The sequence below is a fragment of the Natator depressus genome, chromosome 3 (genome assembly GCF_965152275.1).
Source record: "Natator depressus isolate rNatDep1 chromosome 3, rNatDep2.hap1, whole genome shotgun sequence".
Classification (NCBI taxonomy): Eukaryota; Metazoa; Chordata; order Testudines; family Cheloniidae; genus Natator; species Natator depressus.
The window spans coordinates 129,217,902-129,240,492 of NC_134236.1; the positions used below are offsets into that span (position 1 = coordinate 129,217,902).

Sequence of the window (22,591 nt, forward strand, 5' to 3'; positions counted from 1 at the left end):
TAAGGAAATCCTAAGAGCTGCACTGACAGTGGGAATTGAAGAATGTGATTATGGGCCTCCAGGAACATCTGGTGTTTGATTTGACATCAGCATTTGGGATTGCCAATGTTAGTTTGTATGTGCAATTGCCTATGGAGATGGAAGAATGTCAAATGTTCTTGGGCAATCATTGAATCACAGAAATGTAGGGCTGGAAGGGATCTTGAGGGGTCATCTAGTCCAGCCACCCTGCACTGAGGCAGGACCAAGTATATGTAGACAATGCCTGGCAAGTGTTCTTAAAAACTTCCAATGATGTGGATACCACAACCTCCCTTGGAAACCTGTTACAGTGATTAGCTATCCTTATAGTTAGAAAACGTTTCCTAATATCTAACCTAAATCTCCTTTGCTGCAGATTAAGCCCATTACTTTTTGTCCTACCTTCAGTGGCCAGGGAGAATAATTGACCACCATCCTCTTCATAACAGAACTTAATATATTTGAAGACTGTCATCAAGTCACCTCTCAGTCTTCTTTTCTCAAGACTACACATGACCAATTTTTAAACCTTTCCTCACAGGTCAGGTTTTCTAAATTTTTATCATTTGTGTAGCTCTCCTCTGGACACTCTCCAAATCTTTCTTAAAGTGTGGCGAACAGAACTGGACACTACTCCAGCTGACACCTCACCAGTGCTGAGTATAGTGAGACAATTACTTCACGTATCTGAGACCTGGTCTACACTACGAGGTTAGGTCGAATTTAGCCGTGTTAGGTCAATTTTATAATGAATGCATCTACACAACCAACACCATTCCGCTGACCTAAAGGGCTCTTAAAATTGACTGCTGTACTCCTCCCCGATGAGGGGAGTAGTGCTAAAATCAACCTTCCTGAGTCGAATTTGGGATAGTGTAGATGCAGCGCTGTGCAATTCGATGGTATTGGCCTATGTGACCGCTCTGGACAGCACTTTCAACTCCGATGCACTAGCCAGGTACACAGGAAAAGCCCTAGGAACTTTTGAATTTAATTTCCTGTTTGGTCAGCATGGTGAGCTCAGCAGAACAGGTGACCGTGCAGTCCCAGAATTGCAAACGGGAGACACTGGATCTGATTGCAGTATGGGGAGAAGAATCTGTGCAGGCTGAACTCCAATCCAACAGAAGAAATGCTGATATATATGCCAAAATCGCACAGGACATGGGTGGAGAGAGGCTACACCAGGGACACACAGCAGTGCCACGTGGAAGTCAAGGAGCTCAGGCAAGCCTACCAAAAGACAAAGGAGGCAAACGGTCACTCTGGGTCAGAGCTCCATACATGCTGCTTCTATGATCAGCTACATGGCATTGTAGGGGGGGACCCTACCACTACCCCGCCACTGTCTGTGGACACCTGCAAGGGGGGAATCTCACACAACACGGAGGAGGATTTTGTGAATGAGGAAGAGGAGAGGAGGAGGAGGAAGAGGAGAATGCTCAGCAGGCAAGCGGAGAATCCGTTCTCCCCAGCAGCCAGGACCTTTTCTTCATCCCAGAGATAATACCCTCCCAGGGCCTATTGTTCCCTGACCCTGAAGGCAGAGAAGGCACCTCTGGTGAGTGCACATTTGCAATGACACTACAGGGTTTAAAAGCAATAGTGTTTAATGTTTGATTTACCCTGAACAATTGGGATGCATTCACGGCCAGTACAGCTAATGGAAAATCTGTTAACGTGTCTGGGGATGGAGCAGGAATCCTCCAGGGACCTCTCCATGAAGCTCTCCTGGAGGTACTCTGAAAGCCTTTGCAGAAGGTTTCTGGGGAGGGCTGCCTTATTTCATCCTCCAGGGTAGGACACTTTACCACGCCAAGCCAGTAGCAAGTGGTCTGGAATCATTGCAGCATGAAGCATAGCAGCGAATGGTCCTGGGTTTTGGTCGCTTTCATGCAACATTCAGTCTTTATCTTTCTGTGTCAGCCTCAGGAGAGTGATATCATTCATGGTCACCTGGTTGAAACAGGGAAAGTTTTGTAACGGAACAGTAATCCCCTCTGTTTGGTGATCCCCGACACATTAGACCACGGGCATGCTGGGCTGTTTTCACTTGGCTAAAAGGGATCATCCTGGAGAATAGCCACGCAGGGCGGAAGGGGTGTGTTACATATCCACCCCAAAACCGCAGCCCCTCCTTTTAAATGGCAAACACAACCGGCATTGGTTGCTAGGGGAAAGGAGGGCACTGCAGTTTGAAACCATTCCCACATGCTGTTGTGCCTTTAATAATGTTTCTTTGAGAAACTGTTAATGCTCTTGAACTCCTTTTCTCCTAGATATTCTTCCGATGGGACCTTACCTACTAGTTTTCTGTGTTTGCTAAAGTCTGTTTTTTCAAAAATCCATTGTCCTTATTCTGCTGCTCTCATTCCTTCCTTTAATTAGAATAATTAAATCTAGTATTTCATGTTCACTTTCACCCAAATTGCCTTCAACTCCTGTTAGTCAGAATCAAGTTTAAATGGCTGTCCCCTGGGTTACTGCCACACCTTTTGACACAGCAATTCTTGCTGGAATCACATCGCATGGTCAAGGAAACCAAAGCCCTCCCATCAATGCTATCTGCAGAGCTATGCATTCATCTCCAGGATGCGTGTGTTCCTGCTTGGATCCTTACCTTCAACAGGGAAATTCCACCAGTTGGTTATCTTTTACTATTCAGATTGTCTTTCCTCTCACATTTATAAACTCTTCTTCCCAATTTAGGCCCGCTGGCTTGTCTGAACTGATATTGCAAAGGAATTCTAGTAGAACTGGGTTTACAATCCCTCTTGCATGAAATCACATTTTTCAGTGCTCAACCCTAAAATTGTAGTCCTTGCTAATAAATACATGGATCTATCTTTAAGTATTTGTGTATGCAAAATCCAGTTCCTTTGGCCTTATGCTTGATAATTCCTCATACAAATGCCAAAGTAGGAGGTGGGATCAACCAAAACCAAGACCTGAAAAAAAAATTTCAGGAAGTTTGGATCCAGGTTTGGTTCTAAAATATTTGACTTGGATCCTCTCTATTGACCATTGTTTGAGTTGATCATTACTGAGGGTCAAAGATAGTAACTGCATTGCCACTGATGACCTACAATAGGCATTGTTCAATTCTCGCTTAGTGGCACAATGAGAGCACTTGACTAGCTGAATGTTCCAATGCCTCTTTTTGAAAGAAAGATGTTGCTTCAAGCCAAAGTGATAAAGATCCCTCCATTGCTGTTGGTAAAGGGAAACATCTTTGATTATTTTTCAGATTAAGCCTTTATAAAAATGTAATATCTCCATAGCCTGGATAAGCCCTTGCAAATGTTTAGATACTTATAATCAGAACTGTATTTGAAAATACCTGACTCTTCTAAAGTCTTCTATCTTACTTCTGTTCCCCTATTTACCATGTCCCATCTTTCTAGCTAGAGTGCTCTCCCTTTTCCCAACCCCATTTACTACAACACTCTTTCATCCAAAATAGTACAGGACCTCAAAATCAGGTTTGGGATAAAGGGGAGTGTTACTGGGTATGTGATTCACATCGAACAATGTTTTAGAGGGAGTTGACCATTGAAATAGTTTGGAATACATGTGTTTTTCTGCATTTCTCTTCCTCAGCTCCCCGATCTGCTCCTCACATCCATTCCCCTGTCTTCTACAAGTATTGCTAGATGGATCCTCCTGGTGAGGAGTGGGTATCTTCCATTTGCCATTCCTCCACCTATTCTGCTTCCCTTTCCCCTTCCCACAACAATCTTCCCCCTCCTCAGCTGTTAATAGAAGGAATTACCTGTGTATAAGGTACTCTTCAAATCTCACCCTCTCTGTCTTCCTTCCTTCTGGAACAGTTTTTTTTTTCCTGCCCTTAGCAATCAGGCTCCCTACATGCAGAACAGGGTTTTATAAATATTTAGCAGGTGATGTGTTAGAGTGCAGTATGGCTACCGACCTAGGAGCTAGCAGTGAATTTGTAATAGTCACTGCTGCAGGTGCTATGTAGGAGCAGGTACACAGTATTGAATTCCAGCACAACTCTCTTCTAGAGGGTTTGCTTGTTCTTCTCAAATCTGTTTGTATGAGAAAAAGGCCATCTGTGAATTTTGGCACATATTAAGTTCAGGCCTTGATTCCTTTCTGCATGGAGGTTTTATCCAACCCAACGCAATAAATAACTGTCAGATTAAGCACAGCCGTGCAAATGTTACTGTACTTGCATTGTAAAAGCTCTCTTTTATGTGGGCGTCCTCTGAAATAAGGCAACCATTCCTTGGCCCTCGGTTACGCTCAGCCCTGTTCTAATCACCCTGTTTCGGATGTACAGCTTGCTGTGAAAAACAAATGACTGGAGCTATTAAATGCAGTCTTCTTGTGAGTGTGCCCAGCAGTCATATTGTAATGGCTATTACATTACACACAGTGGTTTGCCATAGACCGAGGAGGCAGGATCAGCAGATTTTTGACAAAAACACAAGCCCTGCACCTGCAACTCAGCCTAATATCATTTGTAGCTAGGAAATTCTTTCAAAAATGTTTGTAATGGTCTCCCAGGTGACTAGGCCCAGATTACCAGCTATGTGTGTGTGTGTCACCTTCCCCTGGGACATCAGAGGTCTGAAAATATTTCAGCGGCTTCTAATGCTGGATCAATCACTCAGTTCATACAGATGAGTCAGGGTGCAGCTGGTACACACGTGCACCAACCAAAATGTAGTCCTCTTGTTCCTCTGAGTATATCTACAGCCATCCTAGGAAGATCCTGATGTTACATACAATGTGATCACTAAAAAGGCAGGCACAGTTAGACATATATGAGTTATACTGGCATATTTTCACGTATGAGTGAGCCTGTCTAAACTGCATGCTTTGGTTTTGTGCACCAGTCACTGTAATGGTGAATGTAGATGTGCCTTGTAAATGGTCATCTCCATACATGGCTGGTGTGATTTTGTGTACAACTTAGGCGCACAAATCTGTGTACAATTTATGTGCATTCATAATGCTGAGATTTGCAAAGAAGCCCAAGGAATTTGGACACATAGCTCCTGTTAAATTCCTTAGTCAGGTCTGAAAATCTTACCCTTGCATTTCTGAAAATCAATCCCACAGTGTCTGGCAGGGTGTTAGTCGGAAGCCTTACTGGGGAGCAAAGAATCTCTGCCAATAATCCTTAGAAATGATGATAAGAAATCAAATGGAGCGGGTATTCACCCACGAAAGCTTGTGCTCCAATACCTCTGTTAGTCTATAAGGTGCCACAGGACTCGTTGCCACTTTTACAGACCCAGACTAACATGGCTACCCCTCTGATACAAGAAATTAGATGTTGCACAGGCTCACCCACCCCCCCCGATCTGAGTAATCGCAAGCTGATGCCCCCGTCCCAGATCAGATAAAAAACAATAAACCAAAATACCTGTGTTGCAACTCAGGCGCAGCTTGAATTAGGTTGTAAATAACGATCTAGGCAGAATCCGTCATGGGTGGCTAGAGAGGCAAGCTGGTGCACGACTCCTGGGGCATTACAATGAAAGCTACATTGCTTATTGCTGTGAGCCAGATCCTGCAAGGTGCTGAGCACATCCTGAAGGTTACTGAGTATCCTCAGCTTCCTTTGAGACTTCAGTGTGCTCAGCACCGGGCCTCATCTCTGCACCATACAATATCAAGTTCATTTTAGGTTCATCACAGGAACCCAGAGATTTAATCTCAGGAAGCCCATGGCCCCTGGCTGTCTTGTGTATCAAGGCTGCTGCTGTCACAGAGCTAAATAAATGAACAACCAAAGCAATGGTACCACATTAGGAAATAAAATTATGAAAATCCAGTGTCTGTAAAATAAAGAAAAATAAACTATTGTCTAGATTTTATAAAGGTCATAGATTTGTAACAGTGTTGTCTTCAAAATGGCTACAAATGCCTTGCTAATCATTCAATAGGGTTTTGAATGGGAAATGAATTAAATTGTTATCAGCCAAATTCTGATCTAGGTTAAACTGGTGTAAATCTGGAGTAACTCCATTGCTTTCAGTGCAGTTACTCTGAATTCACATTTGCATAACAGAAACACAAGAAATGTAACATGTTCATCTCGGTTTGTATAATACATAGTTAAGAACATAAGAACAGTCATACTACATCAGACCAAAGGTCCATCTAGCCCAGTATTCTGTCATCCAACAGTGGCCAGTGCCAGGTGCCCCAGAGGGAATGAACATAATCATCAAGTGATCCATCCCCTCTTGCCCATTCCCAGCTTCTGGCAAACAGAGGCTAGGGACACCGTCCCTCTCCATCCTGACTAATAGCCATTAATGGACCTATCCTCCATGAATTTATCTACTTCTTTTTTTAACCCTATTATAGTCGTGGCCGTCACAGCATCCTCTGGCAAGGAGTTCCACAGATTGCCTGTGCATTGTATGAAAAAAATACTTCCTTTTGTTTGTTTTAAACCTGCTGCCTATTAATTTCATTTGGTGACCCCTAGTTCTTGTGTTATGAGTCTGTTAATTGTCTGTACATAGTTCACGAAACTGTGTTGCAATTGGTTATTAACAAGGTGTTGTGTTTTATTTTTGTGATTTATGGTCAATTTCTCAGATGGAATAAATTGGGGGTAGCACCATTGCAGTCAATGGGACTACGTCAATTTATACCAGCTGAGAATCTGCCCTTCTGATTGGCTGTTCTGATAAAAAAGAATTTGTTACTTTAAAACAATCTGCCTCAGTGTCTCCTATTTTAAAAAAGACACTTTCATAAGTATACAGCAAGAGAGATGATGTAAATACCTACAAAGACAGATGGCTGTTATAAAGAGGACAGTGATTAATTGTTCCCCATGTCCACGGAGATAGGACAAGAAGTAATGGGCTTGAGCTCCAGTGCTAAAATAGGGATATGCCTTCTGTCTATGGCCCCACCACAGTTACGGAATCTCATTGCAGCATAGCCATCCACTATGACCTGCACATTTCCCAGAGTCACTACCCTTGATAGCAGCAGATCTTTGATTGCGTTGGCTACTTGCATCACAGCAGCCCCCACAGTCGATTTGCCCACTCCAAATTGATTCCCGACTGACCGGTAGCTGTCTGGCGTTGCAAGCTTCCACAGGGCTATCGCCACTCGCTTCTCAACTGTGAGGGCTGCTCTCATCTTGGTATTCATGCACTTCAGGGCAGGGGAAAGCGAGTCACAAAGTTCCACGAAAGTGCCCTTACGCATGCGAAAGTTTCGCAGCCACTGGGAATTGTCCCAGACCTGCAACACTATGCGGTCCCACCAGTCTGTGCTTGTTTCCTGGGCCCAGAATCGGCGTTCCACCGCATGAACCTGCCCCATTAGCACCATGATGCCCACATTGCCAGGGCCCGTGCTTTGAGAGAAGTCTGTGTCCATGTCCTCATCACTCTCGTCACCACGCTGATGTCGCCTACTCGCCCAGTATCGCTTTGCCAGGTTCTGGTGCTGCATATACTGCTGGATAATGCGTGTGGTGTTTAATGCGCTCCTAATTGCCAAAGTGATCTGAGCGGGCTCCATGCTTGCCATGGTATGGCGTCTGCACAGAAAAAAGGCGCGGAACAATTGTCTGCCGTTGCCCTGATGGAGGGAGGGGCGACTGACGACATGGCTTACAGGGTTGGCTTACAGGGAATTAAAATCAACAAAGGGGGTGGCTTTACATCAAGGAGAAACAAAAACAACTGTCACCCAGAATGGCCCCCTCAAGGATTGAACTCAAAACTCTGGGTTTAGCAGGCCAATGCTCAACCCACTAAGCTATCCCTCCCTCTTGTATTTCAGGCAGGACTTCATGGAGGAAAGGAGGGAGGGGGGAGCAAATGAATACAAAACAAATCTGGTCTATATCTTGTTTTGATCCACTCCCTCTATTTTTTACATCTTTGGCTGGCAGCAGATGGTGCAGAAGGACTGCTAGCCATCCACATCTCTTGGCTGCTCGACAGAAGATGGTACAATAGGACTGCTAGCCATCCTCATCTCCTGCCTGCCCGGCAAAAGATGGTACAATAGGACTGCTAGCCATCCTCATCTCTTGCCTGCTCACCATAAAATGGTACAATAGGACTGCCTGCAGGACTAAAGAGAGTGACCTGGTCGAGTCACTCCTAATGTAGTCCCTGCACCCATGTCTGCCCAGGTGCTCCTGACCGATGCGGCCAGGAGCACCTCAGACATGACGATGACAGCTACCAGTCCTATTGTACCGTCTGCTGCCACAAGGCAATGGGCTGCTGCTGCTGTGTAGGAATGCAGTACCACGTCTGCCAGCACCCAAGAGACATACGGTGACAGTGAGCTGAGCGGGCTCCAGGCTTGCCGTGGTATGGCGTCTGCACAGGTAACTCAGGAAAAAAGGTGCGAAATGATTGTCTGCCGTTGCTTTCACAGAGGGAGGGAGGGAGGGCCTGATGACATATACCCAGAACCACCCGCAACAATGTTTTTTGCCCCATCAGGCATTGGGATCTCAACCCAGAATTCCAATGGGCAGCGGAGACTGCAGGAACTGTGGGATAGCTACCCACAGTGCAACACTCTGGAAGTCAACGCTAGCCTCGGTACTGTGGAAGCACTCCGCCGAGTTAATGCACTTAATGCACTTAGAGCATTTTGTGTGGGGACACACACAATCGACTATTTAAAAACGATTTCTGCAAAACCGACTTCTATAAATTTGACCTAATTTCGTAGTGTAGACGTACCTTAAGACACTCCAACCGGTCAGCTTTTTAGAAGCACGCACTTTATTGGCCTTACCCAGCACTGACTGATTTATAAGTGACACCAAGTAAAAGAGATAAACATAGAGGTACTTACAAGCAAATACAAGTGAAAACACGCTTATAAAAATCTAAAATTTAATCTAGCAAGATACAGTCATTGTTCAAGATAGTTTCTCTTTCCTACAGTCTCCTTTCCAGCTTTTACTGGCCAGGACCCATCACAGAGATGAAATCACTTGTTTTCTTTGTCTCCTAAGGTGAAGAATAAAGATGGAGTCTTTCTCTGTTCCTTATATCCCCAAAGGGATGCCTTTGTCTTTCAAGTCAGGAAGGCCTCCTGGGGATTCAGTCTCCTGTGTCTCTCTGGGGTGCAGGAGCCATGTTAATTCTTTGTCTCTGGAGTTCAGGACCAGGATAACCCCTGCTGGTTGAGCTCAGTGGCTTTGCTTACTGCTAATATGTAAATTGAGGTAAATCTGTATTCCTTTGTCAAGGACAGACATGTTTATCACCTTTACCTAAGCTAGGCTGTCTTGTCTTAAACGTGTTCCAGCAGCGTCATACAGAGGGAATTCATAACTTCACATATAAGGTTAACACATGCATTTTACAATGATATCAATAACCAGCATGGTATTAGCTTTCATATGATACTTTACACACTGCCTTTTGGATAAATAATGTGACAACAGAGTGTTGGGTGCAGTCACTGGTGGGCCAGTGGGCCAATGGGGCCTGTTCACAGGGGCCCCAGCCAATTGGGGACCCCCCAAAAAATGGGCACTCCCTCGCCTGGACGTGTTCTGCCCACCCGCCTGGTGCTCCTACCAGAGGGTTGCCCCACTCCGCGTGCCCAGCTCTCCTGCTGGGGAGCGGGGGAAGCCCTCACGCCCCAACCCAGCTCCCCAGCAGGAGTGCCGTGGGGAGCGGGGGGGGGAAGCCCCTGCACCCTAACCCCATTTCCCCAGCAGGAGTGCCAGGTGGGTGGGAGAAGCCCCCACATCCCAATCCTACTCCCCGGCAGGAGTGCTGGGCAGGTGGATCTGTGTGGGGCAAGCCCCCATTCCCCAACCCCATTTCCTCGGCAGGAGTACTGCGGGGGAGGCGGCAGGGAGACTACAGGCAGAAGGGGTGGGGAGGGGTCCCACTTGCTCTGGCCCAGGGCCCCAGAAACCCATAATTCCCCTCTGGGTGCAATAAATTGGTTGGGTCTGATAAGAGACAATGTACCCTATGCCTGTGGGCATTAGGGTTCTTGGGATCAAAGGGAGCTCATTTCCAAAGCATTGGCTACTGGAGCTTTTAGATTGCTAATTCTGATCTCCGTGGATCATCAAAGATGCATGGGACAGATTCTGCCACTCTTATATGGGATACTGCCTTACTCCTATAGTAGTTCTGTTGTAATGAATTAGACTACTTTAGGCAGAAAGTGCTACTCACTGTGAGTAAGCGTGGCAGAATCTGGCCTAAAGTTATTTTAAATGCTATCTGACGTCAAGAACTAGTACTAGCAAGTATCTTAAAAGTACCTAGTCAAACTTTTAACATTTAAAGAGAATTTGATTGTAATCGAATATGCATCTTAAAACAGGCGTGATGTGTTCAGTCATTTAGGTCCTGCTGTAAGAATATGGGTGGCTGCATTCTCCAAAAAATATAATTAACCCTGTATTATGATCATCGAGCTATTGACAAATAAAAGCATTTATAGTCATTCCAAGGACTTCTTGTTAAGCGAAAGCTTGCAGTCTGACAATATTTTAGGACATGGAAGAAAGATGTCAATATACTTGGTCAATGGTCAATTTATATTTTATATTAGGAGACCTATTCAAGGAAATTCTCTTTCTTTTTCTCTATCATCTGCTTATATGACCTCCTCAATGAGCACTTTGAACCACCTGGCAGAATGTATTTTATTTGGATTTAATATCAAGAAATTATGTGACACTTAAAACCAGATGTCCTGGGCCAGATTCTTAGCTGGCAGAAATCACCATAGCGCAGTTTCTGCCAGCTGAAAATCTGGCTCTGTTTAATCAGTTAATCAGTGCAATCATTTTGATGGAAACGTGAGGTGGATTTGGGTTTTGCAAGTATGAGGCATTTAGCTTGGGTGCCTGGCTACATGATTTAATGGTGACATGTAAATGAAGGATAAAGGTATTTGTAGTGTCTTGAAGTAATCACATGATTCAGGATATATACTGGTTTCCCAAATGTATCAGGGAAGAATCTTTTTTCCTCCACGAACATCATTGCATAATTGGTGAAATGCATTTTAGAAGATTTTCATCTCTTTGAAGCATTGGGTATTGTCCCTAAATTCTTAATCATGTGGCTGTGTAACCAAGACACAGTCTGGGTTTCTTGCAGGAGCAGCAATGGCTTCATCAGAAGAGCTATAGAGGGAATCCTTACTGCTGGCCAGGTTCTGCTTTTTCTCAGCTAGAAGCTGCTTTTCCAAGATCACTGTCTTTCTGCATCAAACCACCAAGAGCTCCAAATCCTGACTTAAGAGTGACCTACGTAGCTAAACACCAAACACAAATGGTTTGTGCCCTGTCCTACATATACATGAGGTATAAAGATGAACTCACAAATTTTTTAAACACTCACCTGCTTGTCCTTACTGGAGGAATTTGGCAAGATCTTTGGAGGGCCTGATAGTGTAGCCCGAGCTGTAACTTTACTTCCTTTCGATTATGGTAAGTAGGGCGAGTAGGGGATGTTGATTCGTAGGTTATGAAGACTTTGATGATGCCTTGGCTATGCTGGTAGATACACAGGAAATGCAGAGTATCCAGTCACATGATTAGGGCTTTGTCAGTTGGCTAATGCCCGGATTCAACAAAGCACTTGAGGATGTGCTTAACTTTAAGTATGTTTCCTTCTCAGTGACTTCATGTGCAATCCAGGTTTCCTCTGGTCACACTTTCCCAGTCTCTAGATGATGCCTGAGTCAAATCCAGGAGTAGAGTCTCCTATGGAGCTTCCCTCACACAAATTGCCTCTCTTTACCAAAGGGCCTCTGGAAGGATGTAGTAGGGATAAGCTGGGGTATGAGGCCACCCTGAGGCATCCATCATAGAGTAGCCACCAGACTACAGATCTTGGACAAAGGCTTCTGAAGGGGAACCCATGTACAGGATCCTCAGGCCTACACCTGCATGTCCGGTTCTAATTGACCCCTGCCTAACCAATACTGCAACCACTTTGTGACATTTAGGGGAGCTGGCTCCAGTTTGTTTAAGTTACTGATGATTTATTTAATTTGTTGATTATATATGGCTTAGCCGAATTTTAATAAAGTGCCACATCATTCAAGAAACAGTCTGGCAACTACATTCTGTCACAGTTCTGCACTGGTCAGAGATATCATTTATTTCCTAGAGTTTCCAGGTGGTGGCACCAGGCACTAATTGAACTCAGGGACACCAAGGCCACAGTTCTAGTCCCTGTAATGTTTGGTTTCAGAGTAGCAGCCGTGTTACCCTGTAATGTCATACCTAGGATTTGAGGGTGGTTAGTTACACATGACTCCCTGGGGCTTAAGTACTGTGTTGAGTAGGGATGATCGTAAGCATGCACTGAAAGTTAAGTGTGTGCTTAAATGCTTTGGTGAATTAGGGTCTAAATCCACAACCCTTGGTTGATAGGCACCACAGTGCAAATCTTAACAGAATAAAGCACATATACAAAGATAAACAGACAGTTGAAGGATCAGCATCCCCTCTGCCATACTCCTGGTTATAGCCTAATGCAACATCTCTATTCAAGTCTTCCAAAGATTTTGCCAAAGCCCTCTTGCAAAGAAGGAAGTGAGATCCTGGTACTTCTAATGTAAAAAAAAATAAGCCAAAAAGCTGTATTATTCATTATGTGTTTAAAATATTGAGACTCCTTATACATAAAAAGATACAGTGATGCAGACAAAATATTTGTGGTTTGCAGTTCACTTTTAAGGGTGTGTTTACATTGCAGTCAGAGGTGTCACTGCAGTACCTGTAGACCTACCCAACCTAGCTTGAATCTAGGTCGCTCCGATAACAATAGTAGGAGTGAAGCTACAGCTACACTGCTATTGTTGTTCAAGCGAACTGGATCAATGCGGTTACAAGTGCCACAGTCCCACCTATGATTGCAGGGTAGACAGCATCCTGAGCGTGTGTCTATCTAGCACCTAGACACCCACGGCTGGCCCATGCCAGCTGCTTCGGGCTCGCGGGGCACAGGTTCCGGGGCTGTTTCACTGCTGTGTAGACTTTAGGGCTCGGACTGGAGGCCGAGCTCTGGGGTCCTCCCACCTCACAAGGTCCTAGAGCCCGAGCTCCAGCCCAAACCCGAAAATCTACACAGCAGTGAAACAGCCCGACAGTGCAAACTCCATGAACCTGAGTCGGCTGGCACGGGCCAGCCGCAGGCTTTTCTTTGCTGTGTAGACAAAGCCTAAGAATGCAAGATTGATCCCGACACACCCTATTTTCCCTGGGTTTTACAAAGGTATCAAAAAAGAGAGAGATCTTACATTCCAAATCAGATGTCCTGCATTAACTCGGCATAATATGGTGAGTGAAGGATAGAATAGTAAGCTCAGGGCTTACCTGTATCCCCATGCTTTTCGTCAGACCTTGAATATTGTCTGAATGTAGCATTTTATGGAACAATTTCTTTGTGCATATGTGTGTGAGAGAGAGAAATCATGGAAAAGGGTGTTAAAAGGAAGAACGTAAACTGCAGTGGCTATTACAGGTCCTTAGTGCGTAATGTGTAAATTGATCCTTATAATAATATTTAAAATTATTATTTACCAATTACTTACATGATGATGGGGTTTATAACATAAGTGATGCATTCAGCTGTTGTTGTACATAAACCCTTACGGATTAAAATAATTTATCTAAGATTAACAATGGAGTTTCAGGCCTCTGCCTGCTGATTAATAACCATCTGAGAGGAGCTGATGGCCCAAGGTGCAGCCAAGGACCATTAACCTCGGATTGTCATTAATCGCAGGAAGAATGTCCTGTACCAAGGTCATTATTGCTGTTATAAGATGCAAATGAAAAATAACATAGGTGTATGGATTTTTTTTTTTTGTTATAGCTGATGCACATTCAATCGATGTGCATGGGGCATGACTAGAGAATTAATGACCTGTCCTGCATACGAACCAATCAGCTGGAGATTAAATCATCTTTCAACATTCCATTTAGTTTACACTCTAAATTAAATGAATGCTTGAGGCACTTTAAATAAAGTGCTTCTGTAATATCCAAACAAAACAGACAAGTGTTAATATTGTGTCAAGTAAATTTGACTTTCAGTGTTGAATTTGAGAAGTTTCTCAGTATTTCTTATGGAAAATATCAAATTTTAAAGTTATTTTATTTCTTTGCAGACTCTTGTGTCTCAATTTAGATGTTGCCCTGTTTGCTTAGCATCATAAGGTACATGTAGCCAGGAAAGATAAGATAGACACAACTAGCCAGCAAAATATACACCAGCATAAGAGGGAAAACTAAATTTAAGAAATAACGGATATGTTTTTTTAAAAGACGGGAAATACGCAAACAAACAGAAAAACGTTTCAAAAGCAGCTTCAAATATTAAAGAGGAGGTAAGAGATTCCACATCATTCTTACAAGATTATCCCACGGGAACGATATGCAACATATATGGGTGTATATATGTTAAAGTCTGGAGTGCATTTACTGAATGGTATTTTATAAAGGTGTTGTTAGCCACTCCCTAGTTAAAGTTGCATTCATTATTTAGTCAAAATAGGGGTTAAATTCCTTTCTTAGGCATGAAAAGAAATGTTGATTAAAACCAAAATTCACCATTTATTCTCGACAATAAAAGTTTAATTTTGTGGAAACTACAAATTTGTAGTTTAGGAGTCCAAAGGATCTTAAAATTCCTCCTCTTTGAAATTAAGGACAGGAGTCTAACATATGAAATGTACTATTTCATGTTCAACTTACTATAATACTGAGATGGACTACTTATTCTTTTACAGTGTTCACACAACCTTATAATGCTCCAGAATGTTTGCAGACAATGTGGAATAGACACTTTTCATAGGTGTGTGTCTGTCTTGTCTGCTTATCTGCTTCTACCTGAATCAGAGGCTGGCAGCTGGAGAGACTGCCTCATCTCCAGAAGTGGGGCCCCTGAGCCCCTGATTTTCCTGTGTGTTTCTGTAGATCATGAACTAGATGCTAGAGGTTACAACAAGCAGAATCAGGTGACCATTCAGCACCTCAGTATGTACCCACTGAAAGTGTGTAAATGAGAGCTGAGGACTGTCCAACATTACAGGGTCCGTGGATATAGACCAAATAATTCTCCACGCAGACAGACTAGCTTCTCAACCTTCTATTGTCCTGAGGGTCATCCGGGCACTGCTTTTCTCCATCAGCTGCTCCCACACAACTGCTAGAGAGGTTCCCTATATTTGGGAAACAATATCTGCAGGAGCCTTGGATGCTGAGCTAGCCTCTTTCCCAGTCCCAGCAGGGTGCTGTTGTGTCACTCCAGCCTGACAATCTCATCCTGCAAAGGGGTCCTGCAGTTTCAAAGCTGGTGCTGCTGCCACAAATCTCAGACTACCTCTCTGCACCCACCCACGCCCCACCTTTTCTTTAGTTGACAAGAGTAAATGAATATTTCTGACGGTTTTCAGATTCTTTAAGATCTATGCCAGGCTGGGTCCACATCTGGACCACCCCTGGGATCTCTATGACATGCAGCACCTCTAACTTTGTCTTTAGCTCTCCCTCACAGAAACCAACATGACTATGTAAAAAATGTGGCTTTTGCATGGCTGCTAGCAACTGACTTCCATGGACCTATCTCTGCCCTTGAGCTGCAGAATGGGACCCAGTTTCTTAGCCCGGCACCCCTATTATATTTTTACCCTTTGGCCCCATCAGTTCTGACCCACATTTGTTGACCAGATCCAAATACTCACCAGGGTCAAGCAGCCTATCTAGCCTACACTGCTACAGTTTCAATAGGCTGTGGTGAACAAATTGCCTCTTCCCTACTGCAATATCGCTCTGTTGATTGGCACTCTATAAATATGACACACAGACCAGGAAGCTCTGTACTTGAAGCTACAAGGAGCAATGAGTAGTACCCTCCCCAGATCCTTGATGTTGGCCATGTAGTAGGTGCATAAAAATGAAGAAATACTCTGATTATGCATCCAGAGGAGATGTAGCGCAATCAGTACCTACACTGTTGGGATAAACTTCATCACACCAGCTACATAAAATCACGATGGAAGGCAGTGTTTTCCCAGAAGACTTGTCTACATAATTTATTTTCTTTGATTGTATTTATTTTTACAATCCAGTAACTTTAAGTAGCAGGGTCACTCTCCTGCACTGCTCTCATAGAATCATAGAATATCAGGGTTGGAAGGGACCTCAGGAGGTCATCTAGTCCAACCCCCTGCTCAAAGCAGGACCAATCCCCAACTTTTTGGCCCAGATCCCTAAATGGCCCCCTTAAGGATTCGACTCACAACCCTGGGTTTAGCAGGCCAATGCACAAACCACTGAGTTATCCCTCCCTGAGGGATGTGAATGGTGTTCTGGTTAGGTTACAGATAAAATTTTCAAAAGCATATGAGTGACTTAGGAGCTGATGTCCCATTTTCAAAAGTGACCGAGGCACTTAGGAGCTTAGGTCTATGAAAGTCAATGGGAGTCGGCTCCCAGATAGCTTAGGCACTTTGGAAATGTTTACCATATGATGTTACTCTACGTACAAGACAAAGTCATTGTAGAATTTAGAACAGCCTAGTACTGCCTGCTGAAGGATAAATGAGATAAGATTTAAGAATGGTCTGACTGGCGTAAAAAGGAAAAACATTGTCCTTTCACCTCTGATATTCCCTCCCAGCTTGATTCCAACTTATAGTTCTACATGAAATACTGTAGGTTAAGTGGTTTCAAATCCATCCCTTGTCAGCAGTAAAGGCCACACCACAAATCAACCACATGCACTCAGCTTCTCTTACACATCTGCTCCCAGTCGTTGAACGCCAGTCTGAGTTTACAATCCCCATTTTTGGAGGCAGGGAGAGTGGGATTGTTTCTTAGGGCTCAGAATTAGTAGGTTAGTTACTGAACAAACCATTGCAACTGTAATGTGGCCCATGTACAATATTTTTAGATCTCTATAGGTCTCCCCAGGAAGCTTTTTGTTTGAGGTCACCTTCTTATAGTTTTATACGTTGTGTTTCCTGGTTTGGTGGATGAATGGTGGACTGGGCACTGGTGGTAGATTAAGCTTTTATAATTTACTGTGGTGGTGGGTCCAAATAGAATTTGTGTCAAAGTTATCAGTGCCAGCTTTATAGAGCGTAACTGAGACAGAAGCTCACAATCCATCTCTTATTGTTCACATATGTTATAGAACTAAATCCAGGTCCATTCCTCTGGTGTGATTTCAAGTGGTCTGATCCTTTGCATCACAGCTATACAGTAAAGATCTGGAGTCCATACATATCAATATAAGACTACCTGAAATTTTTAGTCAAATACATTCCAGTTTTCAAATGTCTGCTTAAGTTTCAGTATTCCATATTGGAAGGTTCAGACCAATACACATGGTAGGCACTGAAATACCTATTTTAAATAAATACCCAAATGCATGGCAGGTATGCAAGTGCGTGGGCACCTCAATGCATTTCAGATCAGTCTACATAATTAAAAAAAAATCTGAACGACCAAAGGCAGAGGTGGGCCCCTGAGTTTGAAAACTGACTCACAAGACCAAATTCTGCCCTAATATGCATGCATGCAGCTCACATTGCACATGAAATGGAGGGCAGAATCTGGTCCATCATGTTTGACGGGGTATGTGTGTGTCTGTGTGTGTGTGTGTGTCTGTATATGTGTGTCTGTGTGTGTGTTAGTCCTGTTACTTGACTTAGAACTAAGACCTGGTTACACTCAAAAGTCTTAGATTATGCCCCAGTTGTCTTTTATTATTACTGTGATGATCTGCTAAACAGGGGACTACAACTCCCATCAGGCCCCTCCTCACCACATTCTCCTTTCCTCTGGCCAGGTAATGGGAAGGTCCTAAGTACCAGGAAGTAGCTAGGCTCTACTTGTGAGGCAGCAGCTACATGGCAAGCTAGGAGCTGCAGATAAGCTGGAAGCAAAGAGGAATCGCGCCCCCACCCCACCCCTGAAACCGTATGTAAAGCAGCGTGTGGAACAGGCTGTGGCTACTGGACGTTACAGATGGGTGCAGGTCTGCATGGATCTTATGGGGGAACGCCAGCAGTTGCGCAGGGAGCTAGTGCAGAGGGGCCCCAAAGAGAGACACTAACTGAACCTGGCATGGAAATCTGCAAGTGCCTATTTACTTAAATAGAGACTGGACTAGAGAAGGCACCACAGGCATGAGCCCTTAAAAAGCCGTGACAATCAGTTGGACTGTTCCAGGGGCCCAATTGGAACTGCTTTGCTCATGTGAACTGTAATTGTTTAAGCCTCAGTGCCCAGGGTATCTGCCACCTTTCCTTCCCCTGCCACCCTAGTAATATATCCTTTCACTTAGCCATGTGTCTGAGTGGTTATTGGGACCCACCAGGGCCTGTGCCTACAAGCCATAGGCATGCTACTGGCACCTTAGGGCTTTGGTGTACTCCAGTCCAGAGCAACCCCAACAGTTACATTATTATTATTAAAATACATTACCTGCAAACATTCTGGAGCATTATAAGGTTGTGTGAACACAAAAAATGCATTGAGATGAGGCACCAGTTATCACATGTATCTCAGATATACAAACCAACATAGGGACAAATTCCCTGCTGGTGTAAATTGTCAGCACTCCGATGGAGTCAATGGAGCTGAGCCAATTTACACTAGCAGAGAATTTAGCTCATAGTATTTCAACATATGTTTATATTACAAGAATTATTAACTAAGCATCACACCTCCCTTTAAGGCAGATAATGGATATACTGAGATTGCATCTCCCGCTGCTGAAACTCAGCCATATCTGGCGCTGAACACAGCAGCTGTTCAATAGTGCACAGCAAAATTCCTCAAGAGCTGGTAGGGAAAAAAATCAATTTTTTAAAATTTCAACAAAAATTCTTAATAAAACATGTTGCTGGTTTTTTCAACAAGCTTATAGATGGTTGAAATGTTTTGAAAATTCAAAAAATGTCATTACAGTTTTTCAGCATTTGTTGACCAAAGGCTGCTAAAGGCTAATGTTCGGGTTCTAAATTACATACTTCCATGCCCAGGGTGAATTTTACCCATTCTAAAACAAGTGTTTGATATTGTTTTGTGAATTTGACAAGATCAAAGACTTTTTACACTACAAGTATACAGAGTATTGCCTGTAACAGTGGGGGGGGGGGGAGGGCGGTAATTTTAATTGTCTGTTTACTTGGTTTTTTTTCTATATCAAGTACAGAATATAAAAATAATACTTTGACTTCTATAGTACATGTGCCTAACAACACCTGTATGATATGTGTAAATATTTATTATCCCTGTGTGAGACAATGTAGACCCTGCCAGAGGTTGATAGAACATGGGTGAATCCTCTCCATCTGGCTAGAAGAAAGACCATTGCTGCCTACCCTGAACACAAGGATTTACAGGGGAGTTGCACTGGCACAGTTGTGGGAAATTAATTCCCCCATCGTACCATGAGAGGACTGTACTGGTAAGAGTCATGGTTGAGTCTGGCAGTGAGAATCAGGGTCTCTAAGAAAGGGGCTAGGATGAGCCATGTGAGCCTTGAAACAAGCCACTCTTTAGACCTTCATTTTGAGCTTTGCCTAAGGGAAGAAACCCTGTTGTGTCTCATCCGTAAAGAGGCAGGATGTTCTCTACCATCAGAGACATGCAGAATCCGTTCCTGGTCTGTTTAGCTTGTCACAATCCTTGTTTGGAAAATTGAGTCACAGAGAGGCTTAGTGACTTACCCTTTGTTACACTGCCAGTCAGTGTGGCAGTGGTAGGGACGGACACGGGGATTCCGACTCTCCATTACCCTGTCCTCATGGAGTCCTTTACACTGGTGCAAAGTGGGTGTAAGATGCTACCATTCTGACGTGCACTTAGCTCTCCTTTTTTGCTTGTGTAAATAACCACCTGAGGTGCAAGGCAATGGAGAATCAGGCCAACAATCTCCTGACTCGCACTCATTTCTGTAAGCACTAGAAGAAGCTTTCTTCAATGACCCACAGAACTCTTGTATATAAATTACTTAAAATTGTATATGTAGCTATCTACAGGCATAATCCAAAGCCTACTGAAGTCAGTAGGCATCCTTCCATTGATTTCAATGACCTTTGGATCAGGCCTTAACTGTATGGTATGAAGATGCAAACTCTCTGTTAACACTAAAGAAACTTAATATATAACATTTGTGTGAGCTCTGTGAGTGTAATCTTTGTTTGTTACAATAGTCCATGCTCAGTTTGTCCTGGTAGGTGGGGAGAGCACAAGGCATTCAACTCTCCTAAATGATTCTTTCACATTAAGGCACCATTTTTTAACTCAGCACCGTTCTTGTTTTACAGGATTTTCCTCTTCTAAATATTTGGCTGCACTTTTTCATGAACAGAAAGATATCTCCTTTTTTTAACCAAGTTAAAAAAGTCTGACTCATTCAGCAAAACTCGTCTTTCCCCTGTCGCTCCCTCCAGCCACATGCCCCACCCCCACTAATTAAATATCTCAGCTCCCAGAGCCTTAGGACCTCAATGGTTCAATAACAGCCTGAGTCAATGTGTTACAAAGCTGCTTTTTAATTCATTCTTCATGCAAATGATATACAATTAGACCTGGTTAATCTGCATTCCTTTTGCAAACTCTATTGTTAATAGGATTTAAAAAAAAAAAAGACCTTCAGATTAGCAAATCAGTGGTACATACATGCTATCAGATCGGTTACTGCTTAAACCTTTTGGATGGCCAGACATATGGCTGAAGCAAGCAGGGATTATAACAAGGCTTTGAGAAGTGTACATTTTGATTCTTGGGACAACTGACTTTAGAAGCTTTTCACCCTGTTTTCCTACTGGCATTGCTTGTACCTCCTTAGATAAAGAAAGGGCAGGGGGGGGAATTTCAGCTTGGGCCTCTTCGGCAGTGTAGGGGAAGGATGAAGACTTTAGGCTTTTGTGAGAGTGGTGGTGGGAGAGGGGGTTACACATGGGCATTCTTTCTGAGCTGAACTGGATTTTTAAACAAGTGAATGGACTGAAAATGGCAGATTGGAATGGGCAAAAATAAAGAACACTAATGAGATACATGGAAAAACAAATTCCCTGCTCAGGAATGCAGGACTTAATGGCATACTACTATCTTCTATATCACGAAGCAAACTAGAGTACATTGAAACAGATGTTTAAGCTTTGTTTCTCAGTAATGTGCTATGATAAGTCTTTTAGGGAAAAATGCTCTTCCCTGATTCTTAAGAGTGAATGGAATAGAAGGGCTCTGAGGCGTCCAGCTTCTTGGAGTGGTGGGAGAGAGGACCACATGGCATCCTTTTGAAGATTCCTCATGCTAGATTACTAAGAAAAGGTTGATGGGATTCTCCCTCCAGTTGGTATCACTGAGAGGCTGTGGCAACTCCTTGGGAGATTCTTACCACTGGGTGGCGACAGTGTTAGAGTAATGAGACCATGGAAAGATCGATCAGAGGGAAGGAGTATCATCCATGTACCCACATTCACTGTTGTCCTTCCTCTTTAATTTTCCAGTGCCCATTGTTTGTGAGAGGTGCCAGATTGACAAAGCTGGGGTTTGAAATCCTTTATCCACAGGACAGCAGCAAGACAAGGTACTTCGACCTTTCCCTCTGTTCATTCAGTATGAGTCCATGCTCCCTGGCCACTTAGCTTTTAGCCCTTTTGTCAACAATGGTGCCAGTTGTGGTGATGGCTTTTGTTCACTAGGAACTGGAATGAGATCACCAACTCTGTTCATTTGGGCCACCAGATGATATTGACTTTCAATCACTGCCAACCATGGCTAGATTTGCACCAGTGGCCAGGAGGCAAAAAGGTTCTGTATCCCAGTGTGAATGGCGCTGAGCAGTCCAGTCCCTTTTTGTCACACCCATCCAAATAAATACCCATGATTTAAGCACTAGCATATAACAGCCTTCTGCAGTTGAAAAGTGTTCTCTTAAAACAGGCATGGACCTTCCAGTGCTACATGACGGCTGCTGAGATGCCTTGACAGCTCCTCTCGCTTTGCCATTCCCCTGGTGTGATGCATAGCAATGAGAAGCACGCTTGCAGGGAAGAGTTTGCATAAAATGGGATAACATGGAAATATGCCGGCATTCCTGAAAAGCATTCAGGCTGCATCAGCCAACAGAAATGGCTGCAGGCTTAGAAAGAGCACGCAGTGCTTCTCAGGTCTCATGGATTTGGCAGTCATGTCTCGATCGCACAGGGAGAACTCTGCTGTCTAGTGAATTGGTTTGTTTTCCCTTTTTCCCCCTTCCTTCTTTTAGCTCTTCGGTTAGAAGGTATAAAAGGGGTAGGACTGACAGGGTGTTTCTGTTGATACGATCCCTTAATTATATGGAAAGATGTTAAGTTTAAAAATACAGCCATCTTAAGAACATAAGAACAGCCATACTGCTCAGACCAATAGTCCCATCTAGTCCAGTATCCTGTCTTCCACTGTGGACAGTGCCGGATGGTTCAGAGGGAATGAACAGAACACGGCAATTATTGAGTGATCCATCCCCCTGTGGTCCAGTCCCAGTATCTGGTAGTCAGAGGCTTAGGGTCACCCAGAGTGTGGAATTACATCCCT

General features: G+C 43.7%; 1 long non-coding RNA gene across 1 annotated transcript; it reads left to right on the forward strand.

Annotated features, from left to right (window-relative positions):
• The first annotated feature begins 19,345 nt into the window (after window positions 1–19,345).
• LOC141984087 (uncharacterized) lies at window positions 19,346–22,042 on the forward strand. Its single transcript, XR_012638639.1, has 3 exons — window positions 19,346–19,472; window positions 21,523–21,602; window positions 21,959–22,042. It is a non-coding gene; the product is annotated as an uncharacterized LOC141984087 (long non-coding RNA).
• The last annotated feature ends 549 nt before the right edge of the window (window positions 22,043–22,591 follow it).